General features: G+C 34.5%; 1 protein-coding gene across 2 annotated transcripts in view; it reads right to left on the bottom strand.

Annotated features, from left to right (window-relative positions):
- LOC139100226 (G-protein coupled receptor dmsr-1-like) overlaps positions 1 to 19183 on the bottom strand; it is a 30126-nt gene extending 10943 nt beyond the window's left edge. The window contains exons 1-2 of one of the 2 annotated variants that reach the window (XM_070652833.1): positions 19035 to 19183; positions 18008 to 18326 (exon numbers count right to left, since the gene is read on the bottom strand). The gene's annotated coding sequence lies outside the window, so the exon portion shown is untranslated. The remainder of the gene's footprint in view (positions 1 to 18007; positions 18327 to 19034) is intronic. The other variant, XM_070652835.1, reaches the window with a different exon arrangement.
- Positions 19184 to 26435: the final 7252 nt, after the last annotated feature.

The following is a 26435-nucleotide window of genomic DNA, read 5'->3' as shown; positions in this document are numbered from 1 at the left end:
TTCATCAAGTCATTTACAAAACTTGAACCCAAAATACTTTTTAATCAATTTTTCTTCTTTTTTTCTGGGTTTTTAAAAACTTTTTACAATTTTTTCTCATTTCTTATGCTGCATTTTCTGTTTGGCTTAAACCTTCCTATCCTGTATCATCTTCATTAATCTAATTGCTGTGATGGGAAAAAAATCCATTAATTTAATTTTTTTGCTTCCTTTTTTGTGAATGAATTCTGGTATTTTGTTGGATTTTTTCATGCAAATTGTGTAAATTTGGGATTAAATTTGAGGATATAAAGTCAATTTGTAGAGAATTGTTTGAGTTTTGAGTCAAATTTGAATTTTACGATGACAGACTTTATAGTAAAAATTGTAAAATGATATATTGTGGCATTTGCAAGCATTTGTGTTGCATCGAGGCTTGAAGAACTTAAGGCCGGTAATCAATCCGACTGACGTGACTCGGGAATGATATCAGAACCGATTCCGGTATCAAATCAGAGTCACACCGGTCTGGGGAGTCAGTTTCTAGATAAACAACTCTGTTTTTATGAACACTGGGTGGATATTCTAGGACATACTCAAGGCTAGAGTAGGCAGATACCAAGAAACTAACCCTCGAGCTGTATTTTTCCTCGATTAACCGATTACTGCTTCTTCAAACCCTTAATTTAATCAACAACTTCTCTATAACACTCATTAAAGCAACTCCACCATTTGCAGCATAATTTTAATTTCCTACACACTTCCTACATCCTTAATTTAAACGACTCAAGCCTTCCTTAATGATCTTGACCACAAAACTCATTTTCTTATTTTCCTTTAAGCAAGTACAGAAAATAGGTCAATTAAGCAGTAAAAATGCTAATTAGACTGAATTGAAAGAGGAAAAGCGAGCAATTAAAAGGAAAAATAAGGAAGGCTGTAAAGGCATTGAAAAACTGAAGAAGAAAAAAAGGCGGCAATTTAAAGCCGACACGCAACAGGTGATAACAATTGGCAGTAAAAAATTGAGCAATTAAGTAATTGACATTGAATGCCGCTTTGTGGGTGGGAATGAATAGTTTAAGTTGATCGATTTTGAGCATGAAATGGTTTGTAGTTTTGACATCCATTTGCATCCCCTCTTCTCAACGATGGTGCCCTTGATGGATACCTAATCTCCCTCAATTTCGACTCTTTAAACAGTTTTTTACGACTTTACTTAAAAAATCTCAAATTTACTCTCAATAAATCCATAAAAAATCTTAATAAACTGTCGTATATCCAAAACACAATGGCCATTACAGCACAACATTCCACAGAGAGACCCATAATCCATCATATTTCCCACTAAGTCATCTTACATCCCACCTGTTACATTGAATATATTCAATATTTATAGCTCAATAAAATCCATTTAAAATTCACAAACAAAACTACCTTGCCATAAAAAATTATTAATTTCCATTAAGTCCCTCGCTTTATTTCCCATTAAATTGCCGATCAGTATTTTTAGTCAACCTTCGCTATTTCTTGCTTTATGTACGAAATAGAAAATCTTCATAAATTTTTCATTTCTTCGTTTTTTTCAATTAAATAATAAGAAGAGAATTGAAACTAATAGAAAAGTGATCAACTATGAGGTCTATGGGAAGATGTATTAATGGAATTGATGAAGTTGAGGGATATTTAATGGGGGATTGTAAAACTATAGTCGGGGGAGTATTTTAGAGGGAGGAAGATGAGGTAAGAGATGGAACATTGCCATATGGTGTTGAATTCAGCTCAAATCTGGCATGAATCTGCCATATAATGCTGAATTCAGCTCAATTCTGGCTTGATCCTGCCATATTATGCTGAATTCAGTTCAATTCTGGCTTGATCCTGCCATATTATGCTGAATTCAGCTCAATTCTGGCTTAAGCCTGCCAAAAAGTGCTGAATTCAGCACAATTCTGGCGTAAATCTGACCATGATGCTGAATTGCTTTGGTATGGTCGAGTAAATCGGTGCTTCGCGTTTCTGTAAAGCAACAACTGCCAATCCTTCCTCTCTTCAAGCCACACCTGTCAGACATATCTTAACAACCTGACAACCAAAAACCACCATCACTTAATTACATCCACAAATATCCAATCACCAGCAGTATATCCAACACAGTCACTTAATAACAATCGTTATCTCATAAATACAATTCCAATTCCAATTTTGCCATACCAAGCAAGCATAACAACAAGTCAATATTAAAATATCGTAAATTATCCATTTTCATTTATGTATATCCAACCATTTAATCAACCAGCAGCTTGCTGAATACTCAGGCAATCGTCAATATCTTTGACATCACAAATTACAGTCCTAAATTGCGTGAGATGTAAGTATCGCAATAATTAAAGTGATGACTATAAATTTTCAGTACCCTAATGGCCACATTTACGTCATAATGAAAGGCACTCATTTACAGCATTATTAATGAGACGGAATCTCATGAAGAATAAGGACGGGGAGAAATGAAGGTAGCAATTCAGGATGTAATAAAAGTAAATTGTGAAAAATTCAACAACAAAAATAATGTCGATGAATTGTTGGATGTTACTGGGGAAATGTGCAAAAAGTGATAATAATAAGAATGTGAGCAATTAGTTATGGGTTGGGGATGTTATGGGCTGTTTTATGGGCTCATGTGAGTGTGAAATTATGCTGAATTTGCAGTAATAGGATGTGACCGAGGAGCGCAAGTCTGGTCATTGATACTAAATTCGGCGCCAGACAGTTTCGGGGATGAATCTAGAAATCTGCTGAATTCAGCTAAAATCTGGCGTTGGTATGCCATATTGTGCTGAATTCAGCTAAAATCTGGCGTGTGTCTACCATATTTTGTTGAATCTAGCTTTAATCTGGAGTGACTCAGGCCATGATGCTGAATTGCTCTGACATAGTCGAATAAACCAGTGAATCTGATGACTGTTAAGCAATTTGAGTTGGAATCTTTCAAAATTTGAGAATATAAAGTGCAGCTACAAGCTTAAATTTGACAAAAAATGTAAAAATACAGACGTGACTAGAACAATTCTTAAATCATCCATTTCACATCCTTCAAAACCAATAAAGCTTCTGTTACAGCATTAAAAATTTAGATCAAGGATATTCTTGATAATAAGCAACCTTGTGTATAGACGAAAATTGTGAGGAACTGTCAAGAGAATTGTAAAATTCAATCACCAAGTTGATAAAAAATGGCACTTTAGAGAGTAAAACCTTGAAGACATGTGACAAGAATGTGAATTAGAAACAACAAGAACAGCTCAAATTCCAAACCAAATCAATAAATGTCAACAGTTAAGTTCCAAAAAAATGACAAATTGCTTCCATCAGCACATAATTTTAAGGTTATGTCTAATTCAAAATTGTAATATATTCGCTAACATCACAAATATAAATTACAGCAATAAACAGTCTCGTGTGACGAAAAATTTATGTGCAATTGACTTGCTTAACGTGCTTTTTTCTTTGAATATGACTCGTACTTAATGTATCTAATGTCGGTGCTTCAAATTGAATTTATGTACTCGAAAGCAAATTTTATGGTAAATTGAATTGGAAATGCTTTTTCGTAAGACAAGTATTGAGAATAATTCTGTGGAGATGTAATGGCAGTTGATGGTGAACACGTGCTGGAAATGAAATATGCTTTGTCATCTAAAATGTGCCTGCCTTTATAATCATCTGAACTGTAAATTTACAACTGTGTGAAGGATTTAGTTATTGGTATTTGGAATATTGCGTCATTTTTAACAATTTTAGGCAATTCTAAGTCAAGCTTCAAACCTTCTAAAAGCCAGGATTCAAACCCATTTAAAGCCAAGTTTCAAACCCATTCAAAGCCTAGCTTCAAACATACTTAAAGCCAAGTTTCAAATCAACTCGAAGTCAAGCTTCAAACCCACTTAAAGTCAAGCCTCAAACCTAATTAAACCCAAGCTTCAATCAAAGTCAAGATTGAAGTTCGTCTTAAGCAAAACTAAGATAAACAAATCTTCAAGTCTGTCTTAAGCAGAGCCTCAAACTTTTTTCAAAGCTTCAAACCCACTAACAGCAAAGCATCCAACTTTCTTACAAATCGCTTTACATTTCCATTATAAAATGTCATTTCCAGGTATCATCATCAATCTATACAATCCCTTCATACTTCACTCCGAAAAACAACAATATTATGTGCTACTAAGTATACAGCACAACTCATCATTACAGTCATTATTGTAATACAAAATAACAAAAAAAAAAAAATTCCTTAGCGAATTGCAAATCAAATTAAAATGTCAGCAACAGGAACGATTGTGCATTTTTTCCCATTCTCTGTGCACGCTTAACAAGCCAAAGAATGTTTTGACATAAGCTTCGTGCACAGCAACTGACTGACATGCAATATGTATAAAAATTTATAATAAACAATTCACGTTGACTTGGGATTTTTTTTAGAGATGCAGGAAGTAGCATTTACATATCCGTGGACTATTTTAATAATGGAATTATGTGGGATATTGAAATAATTGTGTTGGAACTGGTGGGACAGTCACAAGGACGATAAACAAGTCAGTGTTTTATAATAATCGGCTATCCAATTTCTCCTTTTTTCCAGTCAATTCAACAGCTTCAAACTTTGTAAAGGAACAGTTTCAATTGAATTGTGATGGACGAAGGTAGACCTCGATCAATTGCAATCGATGTGGGTGGACGAAGTCATTTTTTGGGTTGAAATTGATGCAAAAATTGACACAAAAAAAGGTCTTCATGACTTGACAAAAAAAAGTATTTTAAATTGTCGACTTTGGAGCTTTGTATGTTGAAATTGACTCTTTTTTACTGAATTTATTGCAAACATAAAGGAGGAAGGAATGTTTTGATGTTCTACCTACGTTCAGGAATAGCATTTAAGTGTTAGACTGCGGAGGTGGACAATGAAGGCGACAATGTTGCAGCTTTTGTCAAAATTTTGACTCTTTTGTCAAATTGTTGTGATTTATTTAGTCATTTGTTGACTGAATTGAACGCTCCTCTCCTCGTCAGCTTCTCTACTTTTCCCATCGTCGACTCGTCCGCTCGTCCCCATGCTTCCTTTATTCCTCGTCCCTTCCTCCCTCTCCTAGTACTATCCAATATACAACCAGCTAGATATAAATCAGAGTTGTGAGTTTGGACTTCAAAAGTCCAAAAAGTCCAAACCTCTACTGTCGAGTCCTGCCAACTCTGCCTACAATCCTATTCCAAAATCCAATAACCTCCCATGCAGCACAGAAGCCAATCTCATAGCCACCAAATATTCGCCAAATCATCTTCACCAAAAGCTTCTTTGCATCCAAAAAACCAAATAAAAATCTCGAATTCATCTTATGGCACTTAACAGGTCATCCATTATCTTCTCAATTACGTGACACACCATAAAATACACAAAAAACAAATCTTTTTTAACTTAATGTCTTCTCAGCAATAAATGTTTGTTTTTTTGTTCTTTTTAATTCCAATTATTCATGAATATGAAATCTGGTGAGAATTATTGCAATGGAAATTTGTAATAATTATAAGGAAAATAAGGAGGGAATGAATAGTGAGTTTTGGGGGATTTTGGATGAATTTTTGGAATTAAGCAAGAGCTCTTGGAAAGCAAAGGACGTTGAGTTGTCCAAAGTTTGCTCCAGGTAGACGTAACTCAGATCTGAGGCTAGATTGCATCCATGTCAGAGCTGGAAAATGCCGGATTTTGCTGATAATCAACTCACCGTCCACAGGTGGCTTCTTCCACAAATCGGCACCTTCTCCTGATAACCTGGAGCTTTAATCAATCATGTCTACATAAATATCAACTCTAGACAATATATACGCAGCCAAAAATAGGCAAAAATATCCACCCTAAGGTCATTCTATATATAATCCAATAAACCTTACAGTCATCCCTTCCATTTAATAACATTTTCCTGTTGATTCACGATGTCAAATTCCAACAAAAAAAAATCTTTTCTCTTTTATTTCTGTGCAAATAAAGTCAAATTTTGTGAACAAATATTGAAATTAATATCTCTCTTTTTCTGTACTATGAGACGGCATCCAAGTGCTTTAAGTATATGCAAATATATGTTTTTTGTGTCCGAGTCTCAACAGCTGTGAGCAATAAACAATGTAGATTCTCAGAAAAAAATATAGAAAAATTATTCTAATTTAAATGACGCATTTAAAGAAATATTTAGACAATATTTTTTAGTATTTTAGAGAGTTTTGGGGAATTTCAAGCAGTGTTGAGGATTCTGAAGAGTCTGAAGGGTCTGAGGAGTCATAGAGGTCAAGAGGGCCAGAAGATTGAAAGGAACAGAAGCCCAAATAGGGGCTCCGACTGTTTTTTGGCGTATTGAATCTTGATAATGCAGCTTACATGAAGTTAGGTACCCCTAAAGTCACCATCCCTGACTATTATGCTGAACAGTGTCACCTAAGCTATTTCTAGCCTGCTGTCTCAGACAGAGTTGACAGAATCCCAACATAGAAGCCCATCCACTAAAGTTCAAACTCCCAATAATCCTTCCAACCTTGAACTCAGCTCTACAGCATGCAAGTCTTCATATATCAACTAAGTAAGCACAATAATGAAGTCATACATTTTGCTGAAAATATCTCTAATTAATCAGTCATTACACTTATATGGAATCTCATTAATTTATTATCGATCAATCTTCTCTCGCTTCGGTTTTCTTTTTGCTTCAGAAAAATTACATCTTTAATTTTCCATACCATACATAAATTTTCTGATAAGCCTATAGCACCGAGTAACATAAGTCTATCCAAAATCAGGCAGAAGGAACTGGATTCTTACCGGGATATGAAATTCCAGAGTCACGCGATTATGGGCTGGATTCTAATCTTACTCTGGATATTCTACCCTACATCTTACTGCCTTATCCGGATAGACAGTGTACTATACTATATACCCTTTCTGTGGGAGGAATCCACAAGGAAAAAGACTTGACCTCTCTATTTTACTGAACTAGGGCTTGTGGTATATCCAATGACATTTTTACGTACCCGGGTATGTAAGGATAAAGTAGAATTGGGATTCCCGGGTAAGAAAAGAAACAGGCTCAAGGATGGTGTGACTCAGGCATTATGATGGATTCTGGTGACGTGATTTTGGTATTGTAATGGGGATTTCATGTTCATGCTGGCCTGAGGGATTAGATTCTCGGTAAACTGAGTGACTTCTAGAGTGAATTCAGTCTATTCTAAGGCATAGTGACGATGGAAGATGTATGCCAATGATAAGGCAACTACCGCCAAATTTTTGAATGATTACAAGACTTGTGCTCCTCGGTAATATCCAATTAAGCATTGAACATATTCAAGATAACAACAATTTGTTTACTACCACGAGCATTAATCAAACAAGCAACAAAAAAACAGCAACAAAATAGTTTTTGTAATTTTCTATCGATTTTTTTGTGCCTTCTTCTTTCGTCAACTTTCAGAATCACTCACAGCAGGCATAGCAGTAAATTGAAATGATGATAAACAAAAAAGTATTCAGCATATTGAGCTCACATGTGAGTGCGCAACAGTGTAAATGATGATGAATAAATTCAATTAATTTGCAATTTTTTTGTTGTTGGGAAAAATTCGAGAAAATTGACTTTTTTTGTGTAAATTCCAATTAATAACTGCGAATTCCCCAAAAATTCCAGTTCCTCTTTTTTTGCCAATTCCAATGTCAAATAAATTAAAACTAAAAAATTCTAAAAATTAATGCAAATTATTTTATTAAGAATTCAATAACCATAAAAACTAACAATTTATCGGACAACAAAGTTTTTTGAATATTATCATCAAACAGGCATCACCTGCTTATTATCATTTAAATATCACACTTATGTGACTATTTAAAGCGAATGACGATGACGATTGAATTAAATTATTGATGAAAAAGTTAGGCTTTGGAGCTTTGTTGCTCGGTTGCTCAATCACTCGGTTTGCCCAGTCACTCGGTTGCTCAGTTACTCGATTGCTCAGTCATTCGGTTGCTTAGTCGTTCGGTTGCTCAGTCGTTCGGTTGCTCAGTCGTTCGGTTGCTCAGTCGTTCGATTGCTCAGTCACTCAGTTTGCTCAGTCATTCGGTTGCTTAGTCACTCAGTTGCTCAGTCGCTCAGTTGGTCGGGTTCCTCGGTTGCTCAATCTTCCCCCTTCTTCTTATCCCCATAAATCCTTCAATCCTCTACCATTTTCCATACAATTATTCCAAATCCATAAATAAATATGTTAATCATAAATACTACAAGCATCGCAGCATTTATCTGCTAATTTCATTAAATTTCATATTCATTACAGTTAAAATTATTTACATAAAGATAAAGCTCATTTACATAAGTACATAAACAACAACAACAAAGCTCCGCTCTGCTCTGCTGAGGAAATGAGACCGGGGATAATTATCGCTGTATTATCAACACGTCATTAGGTTTAATGGGGATATTGAGCAGCTTAGGTTGTCTATAAATTAAATATAATTGAATAATATTGTGACTTAATATTTATGGAATTGAATTTGGGTCGAATTGTAATTGATCAATGGATTGTTTGACCTGGATAGTGGTGCAGTGGTGTACTGAGTGGGACGGGGCCCACTTTTGCCTAGTTTTGGACACAAGTCGTCAATTTTCATGAATTTTTGGGCAGAAAAATCCAAAAAATCAGCTAAAATTTTGAGTTTCATGCAAATCCATCCACTCCTACCCACAATGCCAACACCCTACCTCGACCCTACTCTACACCCCCTCCCTCATCCCCCCTACCTCCCCTCCTGCCACACAGCATTCATTTCCTAATTAAATTTTCTCATATTTACTGCCTTAAATTAGCAAAATAAATTTAAAAAAATACCCAAAATAAATTTACATAAATTTCACGGAACCATCACATATTCATATCCAAATTTGCAATATATACAGCATACCCGCGGCACTTGTTGAATTGAATTTTGCGGAATGAGTACGCGTATGGATATGCCGGTATGGCACATAATGTTGAGCTGTAAATTATTCATCGTTATCATTGCCGGCAGGTCTCTTTTTTTTCATATTTGGATGAAAATTTTTTATTTCTGTTTACTTAATAAAATTAGTTTTTTATTGGTATGGAGGGAGGAGTTGCTGTGGGGAAGGTGACGCATGGGTGGCTTTGGGGGGTTTTATGGACTGAAATTTGGCAGTGAAAAAATTTAAAAAAGTGAAGAATTTTGTACAAAAAATGGGGCTGTTGACTCCAAGCTTCCACTCCTAGGTACGCTCCTTAACCCCTCCTTTAGATGCACTCTTTAACCCCTTCCCTGGATACACCTCTTGACCCTCGTCCTCAAAATTTGGCTAAACCTCGGAGTATGACTGTAAAAATTCTGATTTTTCTAACATTTCCCAAATTTCTGACCATATCTGACCCCTAATTTAACCCATTCCCCCCAAAATCCCTCCTATTACCCTTTAAACTCTCCCCATACTTCCATTCTACTTCCCATCAAAAACTTCACATCGTAAATTATTTTAATAATAATGAATGTTAATGACACAGCTTATGTTTGAATGCTAAGCAGTTCCAAAAACTTTGTCTTACACATTTTAAAAATTCGTTAAGCTTCTCGTCGTTTATTCTATTTAATTGATTCCCACGAGAAATAAATGGCTTGGTTGATGTAAATTGTGTGATGCGTACGGTAATTAAAATGCGAGGAATTAAGAATTGGAAGCATATTTGGCTGTAAATGTGATGAAATGATAAGGAAGAAGCAGCTTGAATTGGTGGGAATTGCTGGGAAAAATGTCTGATTTGGGAGGTTCAATGGACTTGATTTTTGAGGTAGGTTTCGAGGAATTTTGGATAAAATTTGGATAATAAGCTCACATAAAGTCACATAAAAGCTCATAAATCCATCAAAAAGTCAATCCATTTTGCTGTGAATTTTCAATCATTTATCCAAAAATTATGATAAATTTAGGGAATATCCGGAAGTTATGTAACATTCAAAATAGCATTTAAGACACCTCCATCCTCCCTCGTAATTCTCTCCCGTCTCCCAATTCTCTCTCTCCCGTCTCCCAATTCTCTCTCTCCCGTCTCCCAATTCTCTCTCTCCCGTCTCCCAATTCTCTCTCTCCCGTCTCCCAATTCTCTCTCTCCCGTCTCCCAATTCTCTCTCTCCCGTCTCCCAATTCTCTCTCTCCCGTCTCCCACTACGTACCGTAGGGACTGTTTCGAACGGGGTCGTTTAAATTTTTGACGTTACCTAATTTCCGAACAATCCCTTCCTAAAACCCTATCATTAATCATTTTGTAGACACAAGATTAAGCTTAATTGAGACCTAAATAGTACATGCAAGGTGATCAATTGATCGAAAAAAAGGTAAAATACGTGTTTTTGTATCGGAAATGAGCATTTTTTTTTTTGACAAATTGTTTGACTTAATTGTAATCGATATTTTATGTATATTGTAGATTTGAATGGAATTTTTTGGAGATGGATGATGGAAGGGATTAATGTGCTGATGTGATTTTGATGCAATTTTAGGTATTTATTTTGGATGGAAATTTGAAGAAAATTTGGATTGAGTTTGTGGATTATTTGGGAATTTTTGGGGTATATTCGGTTCCAGAGGTGTATTTCAGGACATCAGGTGGGTCATCAGTCCTCATTATTCAGTCCTCAGTCTTCATAAAGTCCTGTCAACTCCTACACATAAATCCAATTTCTGGACATTTTAATTCCTCAATAAATATCCAGAAAATCACACAATTCATCAAGATTACAATTTTACAGCTCAATTGTGCTTCACAAACTCAGTTCCTGCATTTCTACATCACATCATTAACCTTCCTTATATGAGATTTCATGCATGTTAAGTTAGCATGTGCAATAACAATCCAAAATGCAGATTGTTTTTATATGTGGAATATTAAGGATATAAATCGAGGAACGTGAGGATATGGAGCAACATTATGCGGTGGGTGTGGAATTGAATTAATTTCAAGCATGAATATGCTGAATAAAAGCCATCAAATTAAAAAAAAATATTGCAAAACTATGGAAATGTTGAGCTGTAAATTCTGAAAAGTAAGGATGTGAAGCTTAACTTGAATAGCACTTCGGATTGAATCTAGCATCAAGTCAGAGTTACATCAGGATTTATAATTCCACTTATTTTCTCATAAATTCCCCATCAACACTCATAAATATGTAGCAATAATTAATTAACGAGAGAAATCATCGACAGAATAAACTGAAGTTCAAACAGCTTTACTCGTAAATCACTCGATACTTGAAGAAATAAACAGAAAAAAAGAAGATAAAATAACACAAAAAATCTATTTCTGATGATTTTGACATTGGATGTTTTAGATTGATGAAAAATGTTGATGAGTTCATGGACGAGATTATTTGAATTTTTGTAGCAAGTCAAGTTGACTAATCAATCCAAAAATCGGCGCAAAACTGGCGTGACTGACATTGTGGTGGATTCAAACTAAAAATTGGCATTTAGTCAGAGCCAAGTTACAGTCAAGTCAGAATGTCAAGTCAGAGAAGTCAAGTCAGAATAGTCAAGTCAGAGTGTCAAGTCAGAGTAGTCAATTCAGAGGAGTCAAGTCAGAGTTGTCGAGTCAGAGTAGTCAAGTCAGAGTAGTCAAGTCAGAGTAGTCAAGTCAGAGTTGTCAAGTCAGAGTTGTCAAGTCAGAGGAGTCAAGTCAGAGTAGTCAAGTAAGACTTTCAAGTTAGAAAGTCAAGTCAGAAAGTCAAATCAGATTCAAGTCAGAAAGTCAAGTAAGACTTTCAAGTTAGAAAGTCAAGTCAGAAAGTCAAATCAGAGAGTCAAGTCAAAGAATCAAGTCAGAGTGTCAAGTCGGAATGTCAAGTGAGAGAATTAAGTCAGATAGTCAAGTCACAGTCGAATCATAATCAAATTAAAGTCAAGTCATAGTCAAGTCACAATCAAGTCACAGTCAAGTGAAATAAAATTGTTAATTTCTCACTTTTCATCCAAAAAATCCATTAAAAATATGAACAATTCTCATCACTTTTAATTCACCAGAACATCCTCAAGGCATTCAATCATTGTTGCCATTTCCTTTTGTCTTCAAACTCTCTCGCACATTTATGTGACTAACGGCAATTGTATAATTGATTGGCATTTAATGACAAGCCTTTTTGTGTGTATGGATTTATATAAGATTCAAAGCCAATTTCAGTAACTGCGCGATTGCTATTTAAAATTGGATCAGATGGCTTTTTTGGGGATATTAATGAATATTTTAATATAAATCTGGAGTGGAATTGACATTTTCAATTAAAATAATTGGGAGAATGTGAGATTATGTAGCATTTTATGGATTTTGGAGCTTTGTTGGTGTATTCTAGGAAGTGCATGGAATGGAAATTGCTGTAAATTGGGCTATAGGTCGACTTGACTCTGAATTGAGTCAAAATTTCCATGAATCCGTCTTCAAGCCACACCATACGTCAGCCTAGTGCCACATCTACCCCATATGCTTCCCAGTTCCATTCATGCTGTTATAAAAATTCATTTTTTCCTCTCATTTTTTGAGCACATTTGCACGAGAATCCAATAAATTTCAATTGTTGATAAACACAAGTAGATGTGTAGCATGCAAATTAATTTAGCATTTACTGAGCAACAGAATAAAGGAGAGCGTAGGCAATAAATTAATAAACTTTATGTCAATAATATACAATGTGAGTGAACTTGATTTTGTGTTTGAAAATTTGTGAGAATTTTTTGAGGTTACGGTGGATTTTGAATTGAGTTTTTGAGGTTCAGATGCCTTCACAATTGAATTTTTGAGGTTCAGGTGCCTTCACACTTGAGTTTTTAAGGTTCAGGTGCATTCACACTGGAGTTTTTGTGGTTCCAGTGCCTTCACAATTGAGTTTTGAGATTCAGGTGGCTTCACATTTGAGTTTTTGAGGTTCAGGTGCCTTTATATTAAAAAATTGTAGCTCAGGTGCCTTCATAATCTTTAATTAATCATCCAAAATCGACCCTTTTTCGCATACTTCCAACTTTACATCCACAGTTATCCCATAAATTATCAACTTCCATAATCTGCCGTATCGCATCCCAAAACATAAATCAATTATCTACCCTTAATTAGCAAAAGGTGTTCAAATATTGATACAAAAACACCTACAACACAATGAACAGCACGATAATCACGTTTTATCCAGCACAAAAAAGGAGTTTAGGTCGTTGCTTCTCATTTACAGTAAACAGCAAGAAGAAGTCCATTGAAATTGAGCTAGATAAATTACGGAACATGAACGGTAATGCCCTAATTATTGACATTATGTTTGATAATCCCACACCCCATTCGTACCTTTGACACATCACATATTGATTACAATTTTTGTGCTCCATATACAGCAAACCCACATGGATGAACGTAAAGTAATCTCCGACATAGCCTTAAGCTATACAATTTGGGGTTGTTTGAAAACATTTTGTTAGATTATGAGAGCTAGGATGAGAATTAAGGTTGGCAAATGATACGTAGAAGCGTACTCATGAATTGGAATGGTAAAGGCAAAGGTTGTGGGACTTTTTGATTCTTTTTTTTTGATCCTTGGATGAATTTTGGGGAGATTTGATGGATTATGTAGGAAATATTCAGGTGCCTTCACTTATTGTGGAAAATATTCAGGTGTCTTCACACAATTCAGGTGTCTTCACATAATTCATGTGTCTTCACATAATTCAGGTGTCTTCACATAATTCAGGTGTCTTGACACAATTCAGGTGTCTTTACACAATTCAGGTGCATTCTCACAATTCAGGTGTCTTCACACAATTCAGGTGTCTTCACACAATTCAGGTGCCTTCACACAATTTCAGGTGTCTTCACACAATTCAGGTGTCTTCACACAGTTCAGGTGTCTTCACACAGTTCAGGTGCTTTTACAAAATCCAGGTGCCTTCACACAATTCAGGTGTCTTCACACAATTTCAGGTGTCTTCACACAGTTCAGCCACCTTCACACTGTCTCAATCCCTATAAATTCTGACAAAATCCCAATCCACATCCATATCATGACTTCACCTCATGTCCTCAACATCTCAACATATTGTCGACTCAAACAATGAAGAAGAAGTCAGCCACAAAAAAGTCCCAAAAGGTGTGACTTACAATTTTTCCCACGCAATCACATGCTGATAGACATATGTGCAAATACGACCACAAGTATCAAATCGAATTGACTGAAATTTATGTCAGAAACTGAAGCTGAATTGGATATGAATGTTGGGGATTTTTGGAGACTGTTTGTGGCTGCTTTTGTGGTTTTTGTGAATTTGGATGGAGAATTTTGGAATTTCCAACAATTTAAGTTCAAAATTCTACAAATTACATTAAATTAATCAACACAAATGCTGTAAAGCTATTAACACAAAATTATAGCTTAACATAATTTTCCGGAAATTAAATCAACACTCACTCTAGATTCCATTAACCTTTTTATCCTCTGTTCTATAGTGACAAAGTTCTTTTCAATTTAATTAAAACATTAAGTTGATGACACTTTTGTCGTTTTGAAATAATTGGAAAGAAAGAAGAAGCTTTGTTGATTGTTTGTTGTGAGTTCAGGCGCCTTCACAATGGAATTTTGAGGTTAAGGTGTCTTCACATTGGAATGACTAGTTCAGGTGCCTTCACACTAGATTCATTAGATTCAGATGCCTTCACACTAGATTCATTAGATTCAGGTGCCTTCACACTAGAGTGACTATATTCAGGTGCCTTCACACTAGATTCATTAGATTCAGGTGCCTTCACACTAGAGTCAACTAGATTCAGGTGCCTTCACACTAGGATCAACTACATTCAGGTGCCTTCACACTAGGATCAACTACATTCAGGTGCACACTAAAGACACCAGATTCAGGTGCACACTAAAGACACCAGATTCAGGTGCCTTCACACTACAGTCACTAGATTCAGGTGCCTTCACACTAGAGTGACTAGATTCAGGTGCCTTCACATTTTAGTCATCTGTTCCGGTTACTGCCGTTCAATTTAAAGTAAATATTGAACATTTCAGCCAATTTACACACAATTCCTTTGTTTACTATTCTCTCGACACATTTTACGTCTTAAATTCGACATACTTGACATACTCGAGTCATTCAACTTACAATAAGCTAATTTATATTCATAGATCTACTGATTAAGCATGAAAAATATTCAATTTATGTCGAATAAAAGTTTATTTGATCTTGAAATATTTTCTCCCCTTTTTTTTGGTGCTGTATGCTCATCATTGTTGTGTCTGTTCGAGAATATTGAATAGAACTCAGCATGGCAAAAAATATTTGGCATTTCCAAAAATATTCCATTCAATTAGGCTGTTTGAATATGTTTCTTTTATTGGATTTTGTTTGTTGGGGAATTTTGGTGTAAAAATAGGTTAAGATGTGAATGGGAATTGAACTGTATGGAGGGAATTGTAAGAAGGGATTATTGGTGGTAATTTATTGTCATTTGAGAAGAATTGCGAGATAAAGCACGAGTTGAAGAATTCTGAAAATCGGAGTTTTTTGACAGTAAAAATGGATCAGAACTGGATCAACATTTGGTAAGCCTCGATCGAAACCTCACACGTTATACGGTTCCAAAAAACACACAAGTTGCCCACAACTGGTTTAACGTCAAGGAGCCTAATGGCTAACTTAGAGTCTTACTGTTGATACAACGGCAAAGCGTTGCCCTAGGAAACATGGTACTCTGTTCGAGAAAAAGTGATAAAAAGTCACTCGTGCGTCATATTCTGAGAAAACATTAATGTGTCTGCCTGAATATGACATCAAATTTTTAAAATGATTTGTCTTTTCCATCTTTCAAATCCTATTAATGTCAACGCTTCTTACAACTGTTGTATTTGCACCTTCTTATCACTGCTTGCATTTATCAGGAGCATGTTCAGAAGAGGCTCATTAGAGGCGCATTCAGGAGCCCTTCAGGATCAAGAAGAGAGTTGTTGTGAGAAAGAAGAAGAATTGAAAGTCAAGATTGGACTTATATCTCTAAATTGAATGAAATTTAGTTCAAAAATTGATTTAATTCTCAATAAAACTTCAATAAGTGGGAAAAGATTATGTGGACGAACAAGGAACTCATGGAAAAGCCTGTTGATTGACAGTTAGGATTCCATTTTCAATCGAGAACTGCCATACAGTATGCAGCTATAGAGCAGGTTTAAGGCGACATCTAAAGAATACCATGGATCACAATAGATCTGTATATACTTACTTTCTTACTTCACTGGTCGGACAAATCAATTTTGATCCATGACCTCCTACTTAAGTCACCTGAAGCTGGCTCTATTGCTTAATAGATCTGTACGACCTGAAAAGTAAGTAAGCAAGTAAAAATTCACTGAAAATCCATCCAAATCCGGAATTGCTTCATTCCAACCCATCCCCAATACACCTTCATAACATCCATCCCAACTACATACCTTCCATCCTTTTCAATTTCCAATCAATAAAACGTGTTAAAAACGCAATAAAAATCCAAATAAAAATTCTCAATTTTCTTCGATTTTCACACACATTTCCCAGGAAAAACGTGCCGAGAACAATTTCAAAATCATTATAATTTTCCTCTCAGTTTTTCCTCGAAATTACTCACATAAAAATGGAACAATGGATGTGTATGACTTCCTACTTGACTTCTTCTTGCCTTTTCTCATGTCATTACAACAACAACTTTTGACAGATTTTTTTTGTACAAATATTTAACTTTTCACGTTCACTTGTTCTTCGTCTTAGTCCACAAAATAATAATCTTTGCTTCTTTGTCGCATCCAAAAAATGAAAACATGTGTGGAAGGATTTTTCTTCTTGACTTTTTTCAATTTCTTTCGTGCCTTTTTGTTGATTGAGGTAAATATAATGAAAAATGCGAAAAAAAGTGATGAGAAATTTTTACTTTTTATTTAAGCCTCATTATGAATTTGGATGGATTTTATGGTAATGTGATGTGTAAGAGGGGTGTAGACAGGCATATGTTGAGGGAAAGAGAGGGGTAGAGGAAGCAGGAGGATAACTCAATGGATTGGTCTTCAAGAATTTGAATAAATTGAGAATTGTGTCTCTAAAAACACAAGCAAATTGAATAATTTCTCAAAAATCCAGGAAAATTGACCTCCTTCTCCTAACATTCCAATCCAGCCAACCCATCGACGCATCGCAACCCAACAACAATACAACAGGCTGACACCCATCCCCATGTCAGGGTTCTCAAGGACCAAGAGCAAGACTTTCAAGTCTCAGTCTCTAGAATTAGCGACACAGAATGCTTATGCAATCTCGGCCTTGGTTATAAGGACTCAAAAGTTCGTCGAAAATGAGTCTTTTGGAAGCTTTAGTACTCTAAATTGAAGAAAAGCATAGTAAGCAGATACAGAAGATTCATTCATTCAGCTACTCTCCTCCTACCCCTTTTACCTTCCCTTGCTCTTGCAGTGGATGCATCGTAGATGTCAAGTCAACTGTTTAAGTGACAAAAATGACAGAAATGTCACAAAACAGTCTGAATTTGTAAAAAATGGCAAAATTTGTCACCTTAGTCGACCACTCACTCCACCGACTCCATCTTCTCACTCTTCAACAACCCACCCTCCTGATCCGACCTTCAAATCATTTCCATAAGACTGATTAAAGAACTAAATATTGGAATCTAGTAATAATTAATCAGTGAATTAATACAAAAGTAGTAATTAATATTTTATCAAAAGACTAACTTCATTCTGATCTCAATTTTAATATAAAAAAAATCTTTTTTTAGATTTCCTTTGATGAGAATTTAATTAAATTTTAATAAAGTTTTTATTTTCCTCCGTCTTACTTAGCCTAACACCAATTAGCGAGCATTAAAGGAACTGATAAAAAAAACCTTAAAAAATTCTTTGAAAATATTTATTTTATTTTTTTAAACTTACCTTTTGATCTTTAAATAGCTGGATTGGTGCTTTTTACATTTTTTTTGTGTTTGTTTTTCCTTTAAAGTATTTTTTTATTATTTTATTTTATTTCCTGATACTTGATGCCTTGGAGGAAATGATTTGAAAGGATTTGTTACCGAAGATTTATCACAAATAACTTTGAAGATTTAATTTATTTATTTTTTTATTGGATTTTTACACTGGGAAATTTTAAATTTGAAATTTTGTGGTTTTTTAATATTGAATTTTTGTGGAATTTTTAAGTTTTTTTGAAATTATTTTTGAAGGGTTAATTTTGTCAAAATTCTTTTTAAAACTAAAAAAATTACAATTTTCAAAATTGTTAAAGTTTTAAATAGTTTTAAATTTGTCAAATTTGTTAAAATTTGTTCAAATTTTTTAAATTCAAATTTTTAAATTTATAAAAATTTCAAAAAGTTTCAAATCTTTCAAAATTTGAAAAATTTGAATTTTGTACTTAAATTTTGAATTGTTTAAATTTTGAAATTTGTTTAAATTTTTCAAATATGTTCAAATTTTTACATTTTTAAATTTGTTTAACTTTATTTTAGTTTTTTAAAAATCTGAATTTTTCTAAATTTTAAATTAACTTTGAAATTTAAAAACATTTAATTTTGTAAAGTTAAATTCACAATTTGAATTTGATTTCAAATTTAAAATTATTTTAAATTTGTTCAAATTTTCGAAATTTTATAAATTTGTAGTTTTTTTTATATTTTGAAATTATTTAAATTTTTTAACATAAAAATTTGTCAAAATTTTTTAAAATTTCATAAATTGTTTAAATTCTCAATTTTTTAATTTTTAAATTGCTCAAACTTTTTCAAATTTGTAAATTATTTTGATTTTTAAAAATTTTAATACTTTTTTAAAAATTTTAATGTTTTTTAATTTCTTAATTTTCACAACTTTTCCAAATAATTCTTTAAATTTTCTTATTTTCCAAATTTATATAAATTTTAAATTTTTAAAAAAAATTTAAAAAAAAAATATCAAATTTCACTTTTTGTTCACATTTCAATTCACAAAACAACCAAAAAAAAACACAAATTTACGTAAATAACCGGTTAGAGAATTTCAATAATATTTAGTTCCGCATAAACCGTCGCTTCCAATCCCCACCGTGTTCATCGACAGAGCATCGACTGTAAACTAAAGAAGAAAAGAAGCAAAAAAAAAATTCTTTCAATGATTTTTCTTCTCAAATTTTTAAAGCTTTTTTTTTTGACTCATTCAGCACATTCTCTCAGTCATGCGTGAGTAAAAAGCTCTCTCAAAATTCTCTCAATTCTCTCAAAATTCTGAACTTTATGAATGAAAACATCAGAAGTGCCTGTTTGGCATTAAAAATGCAATTTTATTGAACTGACACTTGTCGCTTGATTGTTTATAGGCTTCGTATTGATTCACATCAAAATTAATTGTGAATTGTTTTTTTTTGTGTGGCTGTCTTTGTATGCCTTTTTATCGATAGTCGATAATGTTCAATGACTTGTTTGTTGATGTTAATAAATAAAACTTTTTAAAAAAACCTCGTTTTTCGCGTGGACTAAAAAGGAGAAAATAAATTTTATTTTGTATTGTAGAGAATTTGATTTGAAAGTTGAGACGATACATGAATTACAAACATGCACCTTGACCTTATCGTATAGTTCTACAACTTAAAACGAGGCCGCTTGTTAACAGAACTTCATCAAAGCTTTGCGCCCTCGTTTTAAGTTGTAGAACTATACGATAAGGTCAAGGTGCATGTTTGTAATTCATGTATCGTCTCAACTTTCAAATCAAATTCTCTACAATACAAAATAAAATTTATTTTCTCCTTTTTAGTCCACGCGAAAAACGAGGTTTTTTTAAAAAGTTTTTTTTATAAAGTATTTTATTTTCAACTTTTTAGTCAAATGATTATTTAATTTAATATTTTGATAATCTTGGAACATGTTTGAAGGTTTGAGCTAGACCGATAGGCCAAGCTTCGCTTGGCATAAGTTTGAAGAACTAAGCTAGACCGATAGGCCAAGCTTCGCTTGGCATAAGTTTGAAGGACTAAGCTAGACCGATAGGCCAAGCTTCGCTTGGCATAAGTTTGAAGGACTAAACTAGATCGATAGGCCAAGCTTCGCTAGGCATAAGTTTGAAGAACTAAGCTAGACCGATAGGCCAAGCTTCGCTTGGCATAAGTTTGAAGAACTAAGCTAGTCCGATAGACCAAGCTTCGCTAGGCATAAGTTTGAAGAACTAAGCTAGACCAATAGGCCAAGCTTCGCTTGGTAAGAATCAATACATTGAATTTTATGAAAGAACACAAAATTTTCGAAAAAAAAAAGAAAACGCTTAAAAAAAAGTCTGCTCATTGCCTAGGCTTGAACTCATGACCTTATGTTTATTAAAACCTGCACTCTAACTATCACCCCACCACGACATATTATTTATATTTACTAAATGGTTAAATTCGTAATATTAATAAAAGAGTATTTTTTTGCTTTATTGTTATAATTATTATTATTATCAAGAAATTCACATATTAGCTTTAATTTAAATTTGATTTCTGATAAAAAAGGAATAGTTTTTTCGACTTTCTATCATGAGGACAAAAACGTAAAATTTTATGTGACAATACATGATGAAAAATATTAAACTCCAAGAAAACATTGAAAAACGTTAAAAAAACCTTTTAAAAAACACGCTTTTAAAAAAGACTAAAAAACTTAAAAAAAAAATGTTCTAAAAAGTAGTAAATAAAATAAAAAATCACGCTTCTTAAATAAAACATAAAAAATAATAAAAAAATAATTTAAATTAAGAAAAGAAGCTTAAATATTTTTCCAAAATATTTTTGTGTAGTGCAAGAACACTATGACTTAAAAGCGTGGGGCGAAATTACTATGCATTTAACACCAACTTCGTCTTTCGAACGCCCCACGCTTTTAAGTCATAGTGTTTTTGCACTACACAAGAATATTTTGGAAAAATATTTAAGCTTCTTTTCTTAATTTAAATTATTTTTTTATTATTTTTTATGTTTTATTTAAGAAGCGTGATTTTTTATTTTATTTACTACTTTTTAGAACATTTTTTTTTTAAGTTTTTTAGTCTTTTTTAAAAGCGTGTTTTTTAAAAGTTTTTTTTAACGTTTTTTTTTATTAACTACTTTTTAGTCTTGTTAATCCAAGGAAAATTTTTATTAAACTATTTTTCTACAATCAACAGAAATGTACAGTTTTCTTAGGTGTTGGAAAATTTTCAAGCCTTCACTCGCTTCGCTCCGTTCAGGACGCAAAAATTTGTGAGCTTCGCTCAACCAAGTCCGAACTGCGTTCGAACTTCTTAGGTTCGAGCTTCGCTCGAACTATTTTTTCACTTACGATGATCCATGTAGTTTTCTTACGTATTGGAAAATTTTCACGCCTTCACTCGCTTCGCTCCGTTCAGGACGCAAAAATTTGTGAGCTTCGCTCAACCAAGTCCGGACTGCGTTCGAACTTCTTAGGTTCGAGCTTCGCTCGAACTATTTTTTTACTTACGATAATCCATGTAGTTTTCTTACGATTTGGAAAATTTTCACGCCTTCACTCGCTTCGCTCCGTTCAGGACGCAAAAATTTGTGAGCTTCGCTCAACCAAGTCCGAACTGCGTTCGAACTTCTTAGGTTCGAGCTTCGCTCGAACTATTTTTTCACTTACGATAATCCATGTAGTTTTCTCACGTATTGGAAAATTTTCACGCCTTCACTCGCTTCGCTCCGTTCAGGACGCAAAAATTTGTGAGCTTCGCTCAACCAAGTCCGAACTGCGTTCGAACTTCTTAGGTTCGAGCTTCGCTCGAACTATTTTTTTACTTACGATAATCCATGTAGTTTTCTTACGTGTTGGAAAATTTTCACGCCTTCACTCGCTTCGCTTCGTTCAGGTCGCAAAAATTGTGAGCTTCGCTCAACCAAGTCCGAACTACGTACGAACTGCTTAAGTTCGAGCTTCGCTCGAACTATTTTTTTACTTACGATAATCCATGTAGTTTTCTTACGTGTTGGAAAATTTTCACGCCTTCACTCGCTTCGCTTCGTTCAGGTCGCAAAAATTTGTGAGCTTCGCTCGACCAAGTCCGAACTACGTTCGAACTGCTTAAGTTCGAGCTTCGCTCGAACTATTTTTTTACTTACGATAATCCATGTAGTTTTCTTACGTGTTGGAAAATTTTCACGCCTTCACTCGCTTCGCTTCGTTCAGGTCGCAAAAATTTGTGAGCTTCGCTCAACCAAGTCCGAACTACGTACGAACTGCTTAAGTTCGAGCTTCGCTCGAACTATTTTTTACTTACGATAATCCATGTAGTTTTCTTACGTGTTGGAAAATTTTCACGCCTTCACTCGCTTCGCTTCGTTCAGGTCGCAAAAATTTGTGAGCTTCGCTCAACCAAGTCCGAACTACGTTCGAACTGCTTAAGTTCGAGCTTCGCTCGAACTATTTTTTCACTTACGATGATCCATGTAGTTTTCTTACGTGTTGGAAAATTTTCACGCCTTCACTCGCTTCGCTTCGTTCAGGTCGCAAAAATTTGTGAGCTTCGCTCAACCAAGTCCGAACTACGTTCGAACTGCTTAAGTTCGAGCTTCGCTCGAACTATTTTTTTACTTACGATAATCCATGTAGTTTTCTTACGTGTTGGAAAATTTTCACGCCTTCACTCGCTTCGCTTCGTTCAGGTCGCAAAAATTTGTGAGCTTCGCTCGACCAAGTCCGAACTACGTTCGAACTGCTTAAGTTCGAGCTTCGCTCGAACTATTTTTTTACTTACGATAATCCATGTAGTTTTCTTACGTGTTGGAAAATTTTCACGCCTTCACTCGCTTCGCTTCGTTCAGGTCGCAAAAATTTGTGAGCTTCGCTCAACCAAGTCCGAACTACGTTCGAACTGCTTAAGTTCGGGCTTCGCTCGAACTATTTTTTTACTTACGATGATCAGTAGTTTTCTTACGTGTTGGACGCTTCGTTCGTCCGACTGTTGTTAGGTCACAGTAGTGTCGGACTCCACTTCGCTTCGCTTCGTTCGCCCGACTGTTGTTAGGTCACAGTAGTGTCGGACTCCACTTCGCTTCGCTTCGTTCGCCCGACTGTTATTAAGTCACAGTAGTGTCGGACTCCACTTCGCTTCGCTTCGTTCGCCCGACTGTTGTTAGGTCACAGTAGTGTCGGACTCCACTTCGCTTCGCTTCGTTCGCCCGACTGTTATTAAGTCACAGTAGTGTCGGACTCCACTTCGCTTCGCTTCGTTCGCCCGACTGTTGTTAAGTCACAGTAGTGTCGGACTCCACTTCGCTTCGCTTCATTCGCCCGACTGTTATTAAGTCACAGTAGTGTCGAACTCCACTTCGCTTCGCTTTGTTCGTCCGACTGTTGTTAGGTCACAGTAGTGTGCAAGATCCAGTAAGATCCAGGACCATATTTATACAGTATATCAAGATCCAGTAAGATCCAGGACCATATTTATACAGTATATCAAGATCCAGTAAGATCCAGGACCATATTTATACAGTATAACAAGATCCAGTAAGATCCAGGACCATATTTATACAGTATATCAAGATCCAGTAACATCCAGGACCATATTTATACAGTATAACAAGATCCAGTAAGATCCAGGACCATATTTATACAGTATATCAAGATCCAGTAAGATCCAGGACCATATTTATACAGTATAACAAGATCCAGTAAGATCCAGGACCATATTTATACAGTATATCAAGATCCAGTAAGATCCAAGACCATATTTATACAGTATATCAAGATCCAGTAAGATCCAGGACCATATTTATACAGTATAACAAGATCCAATAAGATCCAGGACCATATTTATACAGTATATCAAGATCCAGTAAGATCCAAGACCATATTTATACAGTATATTAAGATCCAGTAAGATCCAGGACCATATTTATACAGTATATCAAGATCCAGTAAGATCCAGGACCATATTTATACAGTATAACAAGATCCAGTAAGATCCAGGACCATATTTATACAGTATATCAAGATCTAGTAAGATCCAGGACCATATTTATACAGTATATCAAGATCCAGTAAGATCCAGGACCATATTTATACAGTATAACAAGATCCAGTAACATCCAGGACCATATTTATACAGTATATCAAGATTCAGTAAGATCCAGGACCATATTTATACAGTATAACAAGATCCAGTAAGATCCAGGACCATATTTATACAGTATATCAAGATCCAGTAACATCCAGGACCATATTTATACAGTATATCAAGATCCAGTAAGATCCAGGACCATATTTATACAGTATAACAAGATCCAGTAAGATCCAGGACCATATTTATACAGTATATCAAGATCTAGTAAGATCCAGGACCATATTTATACAGTATATCAAGATCCAGTAAGATCCAGGACCATATTTATACAGTATAACAAGATCCAGTAACATCCAGGACCATATTTATACAGTATATCAAGATTCAGTAAGATCCAGGACCATATTTATACAGTATAACAAGATCCAGTAAGATCCAGGACCATATTTATACAGTATAACAAGATCCAGTAAGATCCAGGACCATATTTATACAGTATATCAAGATCCAGTAAGATCCAGGACCATATTTATACAGTATAACAAGATCCAGTAAGATCCAGGACCATATTTATACAGTATAACAAGATCCAATAAGATCCAGGACCATATTTATACAGTATATCAAGATATTGAAATTCAATATAAAAAAAATTAACGTATTTTTGAAGATTTGAATGTAACGGTTTTCTTTGAATTCAAATTTTTACTAAGAATATCCATGAGAAAATCACTTGATATTTTTTTAGTCTTGCTTAAATATCCTGAACATGTCGATATTATTATATATTTAATAATTCGTATTACTAATCAATGCATATTAAATCATAGAAAATCATTTCTAGTTCGATAAACGATCTTGATAGTGTGAATTAAAAATACACATAATTGACAACGGATTTTTTTCAAATTTTTTCCCATATAAAAATTTAAATTAATTAATTAAAATATAAGGAAGCGAGTTAGCGATTTAATAATGGCAAAATATCAAATTGCCCTCCGGAACACACACGTATAAAAAAAATCAGCCTGATTGGTGCAGTAGAAGTGGTCGAAAAATGGGTCTCAAATTTTGAACGTGACAGACAGAAAGACAGAAGGACAGACAGAGCAAGTCAAATAAAAGCGTGTAATAAAAATAGCGTATAAAAGTGTGAAAATGGAAAACTTTATTTTAAAACATTATAAATTATCAAAAAAGAATTGAAAAGTACGACAAAAAAAGTTGAAAAATATGAGACTTGAACCCTTGACTGGCTTGGAATTTTATAAAAATTATCTTTTTAAGGACTGAAAGAATTACGTACGTAAAACGTATGTAATACGTACGTAATACGTACGTGTTTTTTTTATAAAAATTAATTAATTATAGCATAACTAAGCTATATTGTGATTAACTAATGCTTAAGTATTGCATTGTCATCAAGAATACACATGCTTGAAAAATTTCAGCTCGATTGGAGCAGTAGAAGTGGTCGAAAAATCGATCGCAAGATTTGACCTCGACAAACAGAAAGACAGACAAGAAAGCAAGTTAAGAAAAACGAGGTAAAAAGGGGTTGAAAAATTTGTTGGCTGTTGTTGATGGGTGGACGGAATTTGGATGATTTTGAGGAGAAATTGGATTTTTGATGGTAAATGTTCGTCAAAATTCGGTAAAGTTCGAGTTTCATTCGGCAAAGTTTGGGCTTGACTCGGCATAGTTCGGGTTTCATTCGGTCAAGTTCGTGTTTCTTTCGGCATAGTTCGGGTTTCATACGGAAAAAATTGGGTTTGATTCGGCAAAGTTCGGATTTCATTCTGTCAAGTTCGATATTTTTTGGACAAACTTCGACTTCATTCGGAAAATTTCGGGATTTTGTCGGCAAATTTCGGGGTTGATTCGGCAAAATTCGTGTTTTATTCGGCAATTTACGGCTTTCATTCGGCAAAATTCGGATTTCATTCAGAAAAGTTTGTGTTAATTCGACAAAGTTCGTGTTTTTTTCGGCAATTTTCGGGATCATTCGGTAAAGTTCGGGTTGCTTTCGTTAAAAATCGGCCAAGTTCGAATTTCATTTGGAAAATTTCGGGTAAAATTCGTTAAAATTCAAATTTTGTTCAGTAAAATCAGCAAAGATTCAACATAATCCAAACATCCCACAACTTCCGTCCAGCCCACATAAATTTTCCTATCATCTGTTATCTTTGGGCATCGATAAGCCATAAATTTGTTGTTTATAGCACTTATGAGGTTTGCTATTGTTCAAGCCATAGAATAAACAAAAAAACACAAAGTTTCGATATCAAAATTAATGAGAAAC

Source organism: Chironomus tepperi, unplaced genomic scaffold (assembly GCF_022539635.2).
Source record: "Chironomus tepperi strain 1889 unplaced genomic scaffold, CSIRO-AGI_Ctep_v1 contig_58, whole genome shotgun sequence".
Lineage (NCBI taxonomy): Eukaryota > Metazoa > Arthropoda > Insecta > Diptera > Chironomidae > Chironomus > Chironomus tepperi.
The sequence above is the reverse complement of the archived record's forward strand: the minus strand, read 5'-3'. Positions and strand labels throughout refer to the sequence as shown.